Source organism: Canis lupus, chromosome 10 (genome assembly GCF_011100685.1).
Source record: "Canis lupus familiaris isolate Mischka breed German Shepherd chromosome 10, alternate assembly UU_Cfam_GSD_1.0, whole genome shotgun sequence".
Classification (NCBI taxonomy): Eukaryota; Metazoa; Chordata; class Mammalia; order Carnivora; family Canidae; genus Canis; species Canis lupus.
This window is the reverse complement of record NC_049231.1, coordinates 27,630,984-27,641,180: the sequence shown is the minus strand read 5'-3', so window position 1 is coordinate 27,641,180 and position 10,197 is coordinate 27,630,984. Positions and strand designations below refer to the sequence as shown.

The 10,197-nt window shown below is 58.9% G+C and overlaps 1 long non-coding RNA gene across 1 annotated transcript; it reads right to left on the bottom strand.

Annotated features, from left to right (window-relative positions):
• Positions 1-965: 965 nt before the first annotated feature.
• On the bottom strand, positions 966-6,529 carry LOC111097653. The gene is made up of 3 exons (XR_005365599.1): positions 6,466-6,529; positions 2,755-2,810; positions 966-1,374 (listed from the first exon to the last, which is right to left on the bottom strand). It is a non-coding gene; the product is annotated as an uncharacterized LOC111097653 (long non-coding RNA).
• Between the last annotated feature and the right edge of the window lie 3,668 nt (positions 6,530-10,197).

Sequence of the window (10,197 nt, the reverse complement as noted above, 5' to 3'; positions counted from 1 at the left end):
GGCGCTAAACCGCTGCGCCACCCAGGGATCCCCGTGATCATCGTGATATTATCATCACTCCTTAGTGACCCCCCTGCCCCCATGTCCCTCCCAGGGAGGCTTGGCCTCTGAGTCCCCACCATGCCTTGTGAGTACCCCTTCAATCAGGTGGTGATTATGGCCATGTGTGTCTCTCGCTGGACAGTGAAGCCCTGAAGGTGGGGACTGGGTCGGATTTGCCTGGGGGGCTCCAGAGCACAGCCTGAGCACAGGCGGGGCGCAAGCCTCACACTGTTTTAGGTGAGGGACTGACCCTGGCTGGTTGGTCCCTGGCCTTGGCTCTGACACCGACAGGCTCGCTGTCCTGGCCAAGTGGCTGTTCCCCACTGAGCCTGGGTTTCCTCGTGTGTGACTTGGATGACCTTTGAGGCTACTTCTTCCAGCCCCAAAACGCTGTGAGTCCATGTCCCAAACCCGAGTCACCATCCTGCCCCCGAACCAGCCCCCACTCGCTTCCCTGCCCCATCAATGGCTCCACTGTTCTCCGGTGACCTAGGCGTGAAACTTCAGTCATTTTTGACTCATCCGCCTCTTTATCCCCTCATGGCTAATCATCAGCCACAACAGTTTTTCCTTCAAAATGTTGCTCACATCCGTTGTCCCCTCTCTGGTATTCTGGTCCCCTCTGTCTGAAGCCGGGGTGATGTTGCCTACTTTCTAACCAGCCGGCATCCTCCCACTTTCCATCGTGGCCATCTCCCCAGTGGAGCTCCCCAAGTGCCACTGCCCTGGCCACCCTAGAGATGCATACCTGTCACCTGACAGGGGATTAGCAGCCCTGAGTCTGGCAGCGGGGAGGCCAGGTGTGCCCGGGAGAGACCGGGCAGGAGGGGGGACCCTGAGTGGAGCATGGGATGCCCCCCCCCCCACCAGGTCACGGTGGCTTGTCTCCCAGCGCGCACATACACATCTGCTCACACATCTGCTCGGGAGACCCAGCATGATTAGATAGAGCCCTGCCCGCTCGCAGCTCACACCGGACAGGCCCCATATTGTAGGGTGCACAAGGGGCGCTGGGCGCTGCTCCCTCGGCCTGGAATCGGGAAGCTTCACAGGGGAGAGATGGCTGGTCTTGATCTCGAACATGGAGAAGTTCTGTTTTCTTCAGATGGGGTTTCAGGCCAGGAAGCAGCCCGTCCATGGGGGAGGTGTTTGGGGCGGCTGATGCTGGCGGGGTGAGGCTGGCAGCGGGGAGGTGGCGAGGCTGAGCAGGGCTGGGTGGGCTGGGTAGGCTGGGGACCCTTGCTGGTCATAGGTCAGGGACCCCTTCCTGCCATCTGCAATTCATGTCCCCCAAGCAGAGCTGACTCTCCGACCCTGGGAGGCAAGTCGTCTCTGTAAAAACCAAAGTGACAACCTGTGGCTCCGCACTCTGCAGTTTCCCCATGCTGCCCTTCCCTAGTTCCTTGTCCTCTACCAGCCCCGTGGGGTGGCCCTGGGCAGCTCGTTACCCCCATTTTACAGATGAGGGAACTGAGGCTTGGAGAGGGGAAGGGGCTTGTCCAGGGTGATAGCTAGTCTTTGCCAGAGTGAAGTCTGGAATTTCCCTGGCCCTGGAGGCCAGACTGTAGAGGTTGGGGGGAGTCAAGCTCCAGTGCCCATGTCCTCCCAGGGTGAGGCTGGCTCTGGGGGACCCAGAGGGGGGATGGACCCAGCTGCTGGGAGGCCGGGATTGAGACTTGTGCCCACTGGGGCCCCCCCAAGGCCAACTGTGTGAGCAGGAGCCCCCTGCCTGGGCGCCCCGGGGTGGGGGTCAGCCCCAGGGAGCCGGAGGGACTGGGTGGCGGATTTGTGTTTCCACTCGATTCCCTCGGTTGTTTTTCAAGAGCCGTGGCAGGATCCCGAGGGGCGGGGCGGAGGCGGGGAGACCTCAGGAAGGCGCCAAGGCCCCCGCTGCCCGCCCCCATGTGACTCCTCTGATTGACGACAGTGCCACATGGAAGGGCCTCGAGGCTTCCGTCCTGCGCTGGCAGGACGGGTGTGTGACGTGGACCAGGGCACCGGGCCCACACTGGGTGACTTCCCGCGTGACCCGCGCCGTCTCCAGTGCACTTTCCATTGGAGACCAGCCCCTTTGACTGCGGGGTAGGAGAGGCCCGTGACCGTCGCCTGACCCCCGCTGCCAGCACAAGCCCAAGGGGCAGGTACCCAGGGCCAAACCCGGGCAGGGCTGGGGGTGGGGGTGGTGCCCCGAACCCTGGGAGTCCGGTCAGTGCCTCCCGGCTCTCCAGCAGCCCTCCCACCTGTCCCTCTGCCCCCTCAGCTCGCCTGCTGTCCACGGCGGGTCCCCTTCCTCTGCTGCCTCCCGCCACCATTTCGGGCCTGCTGCCTCGCCACACGCCGTGCGTCTCTTGACTGCGCCAGGCCTGGCCATGCTGGGCTCGCTGTCCCTGCTGGTTGTCTTTCCGGCCTTCCAGAACTGCCCAAGGCCTGGCCTCTCCCCTCCCACTCACCTGCGGTCCCATCTGCATTTCTCCAGTGGTGGCAGGAGGAGTGGGGACAGCTGCTCCTGCTTCAAAATCTGCTCAGCCATCCTAAGCTACATGGTGGCGGGTGAGTCCTGGCCCTTCTCTGGGCCTCAGCCTCCTCCTCAGTGAAGCGGGGGGATAGTTACAGAGCCAGCAGCCTCCCAGCACTAGATCTGAGGAGATAGGTGGCTGGCACAGGGTAGGGGTCAGGGAGGAAATGGAAGAGCTCAATGGAGATTGGACTCACCATTAGCTGTACAATCCTGAACGATACCGATGGTTCCTGAGCCTCAGTTTCCTCCTCTGTAAAATGGGTATAATAGTTCCTTCCCTTGAGACTGAACAAACTACTCCCGGGGAGGAATTATCCACCTGGCCAGGGTGAGGGAGGGCTTCCTAGAGGGGCAGCTCTCATGGCTCTGGACAGTGATTGGCCAGCAAAGACTCGTAGGAAAGTGCTCCAGGGCAGGTGGAAACCAGGAGCTTTAAGCTGAGACCAGGAGGGGTGGAGGTGAGACCTGGGGCTTTGGCCCAGGGGAGCAGGGGCCTTCTGGGATCCCACCCCAGCCTCCTCACCCTGCTTCTGCAGCCAGGGGGCTGAGGTCACTTCCTGCTGTGCAAGCTGGTTCCCTTCTCTGTGCCTTTACTTGTGCTGGGCCTCCTGGTTTCCAGACCCTCTGGCAGAAACCCTACCCACCCCCATGACCTGTGTGACAACTTGATTCTTTCAGGAAGCCTTCCTAGGCAGGGCCGTCTCCCTGTCTGTCCTGTCAGCGCTGCCTGTTGTACAGTCCACCATGTCGGATTGTCTTGTAAGCAGTGCACAGGCCTGGAACCTAACAGGAGCCCAGGGACCACTAAGCCCCCAGCAGCAGCCTCCATGCTGGCTTTCCACTCATCCCTACGCCCAACCCTTGCTACCATCCTACGGGGCCAGGAGGGATAAGGGACCATCCCACCATTGATGTAGAGGTCTGAGAGACCAGGAGGCTGCCCGGCGCCCACAGCAAGGTGGGGAGCAGACAGGAACGCAGCACTCACTTGTGCTTTCCCTCTCTGTCTCTCTCTGGGGTCTAGTGGAGGCAGGTTTCCTTTCTGTTCAGCTGGAACTCTAGAGTCTGTCCTGCTTTTGTCCCTCTAGGCCATGCAGACTTCCTGCCCTGCCCGCTGGCCTGTCTGCTGTTGGAGGGTCCCCTGATACTGTCACTAGGTCTGTAGCCACAACCCTACTGCTCCAGGCACCTGACTGGGGCTGAGCTGAGGTGTCCACAGTTCCCATGTCTGGGAACACATGGAGGGTGCAAGGAGAGCCCTGGCAGTAGGGTAGGGAGGCACTGCCCTGACCCAGCTGGTGACCTTGAGCCATCACTCACCTCCCTGAAGCTCAGTTTCCACCACTGCCCTGCCCCCGTTCCCCTGCACCCCCCCAAAGAATGAAGTGCTGCCTTCTTATGCACACATCAAACCTGCGAGGTGTAAAACAAAACAAAACAAAACAAAACAAAACAAAACAAAACAAAACAAAAACCTGCAAGGTGTGTGTGGTTTTACAGATGAGGAACCTGAGGCTTTGGGATGCCTGGGACCCACCGGAGGTGGGAGGTGGGCCACTGAGCCCCTGCTTTGCTGGACTGTTTGTAATATCTCGGCACCATGGGGCTCATGAGGGTCAGTGTCCTGAGAGTTCTCTGTGAAGCTTTTAAAAACTTCCCAAAGAAGAAGCTTTGTTCTTCAAGCTGGGTGACCACAGGCCAGGTTCACCCTCCAGTGGTTCCACCGTAGGGGCCTGCAACCCCACGATTATGAACCACTCCCTAGGGTAAACTTGCTTTCTCTCTCTCTCTTTTTTAAAATTTGATGTATTTATTCATTAGAAAGACACAGAGAGAGACAGAAACATAGGCAGAGGGAGAGTAGGCTCCCTGTGGGGAGCCCGATGCAAGACTCGATCCCAGGATCCCGGGATCACGTCCTGAGCTGAGGGCAGACACTCAACCACTGAGCCACCCAGGCATCCCAACCTTGCTCTCTTTAGAAACCTGCCTGTTCCCATCTTAACACATAGCAGGTGCCAGGTCGTCACTAACTCAGAGAATGACTGGACCATACTTATGAGAGAGTGGGCAACGTGGGGGGAGTCGCCGCCAGGGATGGGAGCACAGAAGGCATGGGGGGTTGTGGCAAAAGCCCTGGTAGGTCTCTAGCCCTCACCCCTGACCTCCTACAGTTTATTCTTTTTTTTTTTTTTTAAGATTTTATTTATTTGGGAGAGAGAAAGCACTAGCAGGGTAGGGGCAGAGGGAGAAGCAGACTCCCTGTTGACATGGGGCTGGATCCCAGGACCCCAGGAGCATCACCTGAGCTGAAGGCAAAGGCTTAACTGCTGAGCCACCCAGGTGCCCCTACGGTTTATTCCTTGCACGGCATCCACAGCATCCTCGTGGAAACGGCAGTCAGGCCACAGCACCCCCTGCTCCAAGCCCCTGAGGGCCCCATCACGCTGGGGTTCCTCCAGCAGTCCCCTGTGTTCTGACCCCCTTTCGCTGGTCCTCCCTGTTTCCCCTCACTCCCTCCGTTCCCACCACTCTGGCCTCATGGCTGCTCCTAGACTCCCTGGCACAGGCCCTCTCAAGTCCTTCACATGTGCTGCCCCTACTGTCTGGAACATTCTGCCCCAGATATTCTTCCTCTCTTCATTCAGATCTTTGTCAAACAGCACACCCTTCCAGGGGCCTTCCCTGTCCACCATTTCTAATGTCCACCCTTCCTGCCTTCCTGACCCTGCTTTGTTTGCCATCAGAGAGCCTGTGTCCACCTGACATTAGCATGTATCTTCACTTGTCTATTGTTCATCACCACGGGGTGAGGGCAGGAGTGGTCTGTTTCATCCACTGCTGTGACACCAGGGCTGGGACAGGGCTGGGTCCGTGACTAGTGCCCAACTCCTATTTGTAGAAGGACCGAGGGAAAGACCTCTTTCTTCTGCTTAACCATGGAGTGCCTCCCGTGTGGGGCTCTGTGTTAGGTGCTTCTAGAACAAGTCAGCAGAGGAGACTGTAGCTCACTTGAGCCCAGCTGACCCCAAGGTAGCAATGGTCATTAAGTGAGTATATGTGAAGCGTCCCGAGCCCCATGGCTTCTTTTCTCCTTATTTGCCTTATTACCAGATGTGGTCTCTAAGGCGCCTGAGAACAGGGCTGCTGGGGGGAGAGTGGGGGAAGGGGAGAAAGCTGGGTATGGATGAAAGAGATTAAATTAAATTTTCGGGAAAATTTTCTAACAGGCAAAACTGTGCAACAAGGAAGGGACTTCCTCAGGAGGAAATGTGCTCCCTGTCAGCAGGAGCCAAGTGGAGGCTGGTGGCCTTGGAACCCCACCCCACCAGCCCCTAGCGCCCGAAGCCGTAAGGTGATGTAAGGACTTGGGGGTCCTCCCCGAGGTTGGGGTGGGCCAGGCCCTGGGGCTTGCAGCAGGCATGGGTCAGCCGTCTGAGCAGGCCTAGGCAGCAGAGGCCAGGCTCCAGTCCCCAGTCCACAGGCTGCTGGGACTCGGCCAAGCAGCCATATTGGGCCTCTGGGCCTGTGACCCGCAGCCCAGGCCTGGGAGACAGGAAATGGCCCAGCGGCCCAAGGCCCCTAGCAAGCCCTGGCTTCCTCCCCACCTCCCACAGTGGCCTCGGCTGCGCCCCTGCGCCCCGCGCCCATGGGGTTAAATCTCTCCCTGTCTCTCTCTGCTCCGAGTTGTTTTCCAAGTGAAGCAGAGAATGGTTCTCTTGTTACCAACATGGCTTCTGGGCATTGGGTAATGCGCTCCCTCTTCTCCCTGCGCAGCTCCACAAAGGGACCTTTTGTTCGTCTCCCTGCCCCTCTCCCTGGCTCTTCCCCTGCCCCCCACCCACCCTGACTCCCTCCTCCCCGCCTCCCGCCCCACACTGCACCCCTGGGCTGCGAGGACTGACCGTGGTCTGGCCGCCCGGGGAGGAGAAGGGCCTTGTGGCCGCGGCGGCCATTTTGAGAGCGGCCTTCCTGGCCGTTCCCCTGGCTCCTGAGGGGCTTGGGGGTCGGGGAGGCCACGGGGGGGGGGGGGGGGGCGGCTGGCGCTCCACGGGAGGTCTCCTGTGCCCTCCCACCCTCTAGGGAGCAGGGGCACCCTCCCGGCCGGGCCACCTCCGTGCCCCCTGAGACCAGACACCTTCCTGTCCACGTCCACCATGTGGCTTGACCCTCGGCAGCCCCCGAGGCGGGAGTGACCCCGCTTCCGCAGGTGGAGGCTGAGGCCCAGCGGGGGGGCTCGGTGAGCAGGTGCTGCAGCTGGAGGGAGCCGCGCTCCTCCCCGGAAACCGCTCCAGGAAAGAGCCCTGACCCATGGGAAACCTGGAGATGGAGGCCTGAAACCAAATTTACTGGAACTTTTTGGAAACAGAACAGATTGTGCCCAAGATGGGAGTGTCAGGAAGCCAGTCAGGTATTGAAGCGTCCGCTCTCAGGGAAGACAGTCTCTGTCCACTGTCCCCTCCTTTGCCCCTCACAGCGGTCCTGCAAGGCAGGCAGGGACAGGCCGCCAACAACATTTTTCAGATGAGGAAACAGGCACAGAGAGGATACACAGCTAGGACTTGGCGCTCACCCAATTGACTCCAGCTCCGCTTGTCTCTTTCCAGAGCGGCTGCCCACTCCGTGAGAGGCCCAGGGACTTGGGAGGAGACCTAGGTAGATCACAGCAGCAGCCCCAGCCTCCCTGTCTGCAATCACAGGAGCCAGTGCACTGAGGAGGTGCTCAGGTGCCTCCTCCATCTCACTCTGTCCCTGCATCTATAGGGACATGAAACAGACCACCTGCGTGGTGCCAGCAGTGTGCACTCACCTGTAACCACTGAGCTGGGTCTGGGGCCTTAGGGCCATAGCAAGAAGAGGTTAAATGGATGGGTTGGGGATGGATGGATGGATGGATGGATGGATGGATGGATGGATGGGAAGCTGGGGGAACAGAGAGAGAAAGTGAAGATTTATTCACAGTTGACTACATCCCTGGGCCTGCCCTCAAGGAGCCACAGTCCAGGAGGAGAGGTAAATCACTGAAGAGCCAGTGTGCTGCAAGACAGGGCTCCTGGGAGCTCACCCCTAGCTGGGAGGTTGAGGAAGGGAGGCTTCTTGGAGCAGGTGATGACTGAGGATGGAACCTGAAAAGACGAGGATAAGTCAACTAGGCAAAGAAATTGAGACAGAGGTGGGCAAGGAGCTGGCATGGGAGTGGGCCTGGGGCTGGGGAGGAGAAGTGAATGGTGTGGGATGGGGTGAAGAGGCCACAGCAATGTGCCAGAGCAGGGTGGGGTCAGGGAAGGTGGGAGAGGTGGGCAGGGGAGGATCCATGTGGGCTGCTGAGGGTAGTCAGGGGGGCTTCTGAGGGCCTAGGATGCCCTGATGAGGAGGTAGGTATATGAACTAGATCCCCAGGGCAGTGAGGTGGTCACTGAAGGATTTTCAAGTGGTCAGATTTGTGTTCCAGAAAGATCACATGGGCTAGGTCTGTGCCAATCTGGCTTATTACTGTTTTCCCAGCACCCAGCTTGTGCCTGGAATATAGTAGGTGCTCAATAAATGTTTTGAATCAATCCACGAATACCAACAGTGTCCTCTGAGGTAGTGGCTAACTCCAGTTGTAGGACTGGGGCCTCAGCTGCCTCATTTGTAAAATGAGGATAACAACACCTGTCTCCTGGGGTGCCGAAGTGGCGAAGGGATGGAGCTCAGTATCCTGCATGAGGTCCGCGCTCCATAACTGGCACCTTTCTGAGATGCGTGCGGGATATGCTGTGGGCAAGCTGAAGGCAAGGGCCAGGTTAGAAGGGGCAGAATCAGGGGCGCCTGGGTGGCTCAGTGGGTGAGCGTCTGCCTTTGGCTCAGGGCATGATCCCGGAGTCCTGGGATCAAGTCCCACATCGGGCTCCCTACAGGGAGCCTGCTTCTCCCTCTGCCTGTGTCTCTGCATCTCTCTCTGTGTTTCTCATGAATAAATAAATAAATAAAGTCTTAAAAAAAAGGTGGGGGGCAGAGTCATCCAAGCAAGAGAATAATACCAACATTTATCAAGGGCTTAAGCTCTTCGTGCATTTTACTCCCATAATCCTCAAAACAAGCTAATGCAGAAGGCACTATGGTCACCCCTATTTTATTGTCTGGGAAACCGAGGCACAGAGAGGTGAAGTGATTTCCCCGAGACCCCGAGGCTGCTGAGTGGTGGACGGAAGTGCACTGGACGCCTGAGCTGGTGATGGAGATGGTCTGGGCAGCCACCCGGGGAGGGGACACAGTCCAAACGACGGACCAGTGGTGGGGGCAGGCATGGTGGGTGAGGGAGGCATCAGGGATGACCCTCGGTTTCAGGCCTGGGTGACCCAATGGAAGGTCATTCCATTTCCTGAGCGAGGGACACAGCAGGACGGGCAGGCTCGGGGCGTCTGAAGGGCTGTCAGGCCGTCTGGGTGGAGATGCCCAGGAGGTCTGGCATCTAGTAGAAGAGAGGTCGGGGCTGGTGATGTGGACCAGGGTGAAATGAGCTCTTGGGGCAAGTGGAAGTATGAGGGGTGGAGGAGCCTCACCCCTGGAGCGGGTGCCGAGGAAGAGGAGTGACAGCAGACGTTATATAGCATTTGCTTGGTGCCAGACGTGATCCTAACCCCTTGATTTCTTATTAAAATCATCCCAACGACAACAACAACAACAAAAAATAAATAAATAAAATAAAATAAAATAAAATAAAATAAAATAAAATCCTCCCAACATACCCTGTGAGGGGGTCCATCACCTTCCCCACCTCACATCCCAACTGGCGGTGAGAGGTCTGTACGGTCTGGGTGGCCAGGGCTGTGACTGACCCAGGCCCCAGGCCCACAGTGGGGATGTGTGGAGATGCTCCGAGGGTGGCCTGGCTATGAGCCCAGGTGGAGGCATCTGCAGAAGACAGGAGGACGATGCAGGCCTGCCTCAGTTGCCCCTTCAGAATGTGGCTGGGCCAGCTCCCCTCCCCACGCCTCTGTCCTTGGCTCTGAGACAGAGGAGGCCAGCAGGGGGATGGGGCCAGTTCCACTCTCAGGACCTCTGTGGGGTCCGGTCAAAGGGGTGCAGAGCTGGAGGCCTGGATGGGGTAAGCAGCAGGGGAGCTGAATGTTCCACGGATCAGGGCCAAGGGGCTGGCACTCGGACCCTGGTAATCTTCGAGCTGGGCATTAGGGGCAGGGCCCGGGGCGTCCTGGCACAAGCTGCCCTGGCGCTCCCCGTTTCTCAGCTGTGAGGGAGGCTGCAGGGCCTGGAGCGCGGCTGCCCCACAGTGAGCACTCCGCAGTGGCGCTGATTTTGTGCCATCACTGCAGGGGGGCGGGCAGAGTCAGGGCTGCAGGCCCAGGGGAGCCCCCACCGCCCTGGGGAGGACAGACATTGTGCTGATGATGGGACATCCGGCAAAGGCTCCCGGGAAGGAGCTTGCTACTGCCAGCTTTGCAAGGTATGTGGGCACAGGGAGAGGTGGCCCCGGGCGGGGCTTCAGTTTCTGGGGACAGGTAGCAAGCAGGGTGCCAGCAGGAGCAGAAGGCTGCGCAGTGAAACTGGTGGTGCTTTGGGAAATAGTTGGTGACCTGAGGTAGCCAGCAGAGGGGCCCAGGAGGCAGCTGGGTGGGGGGAGGAGGGGCTCTGTG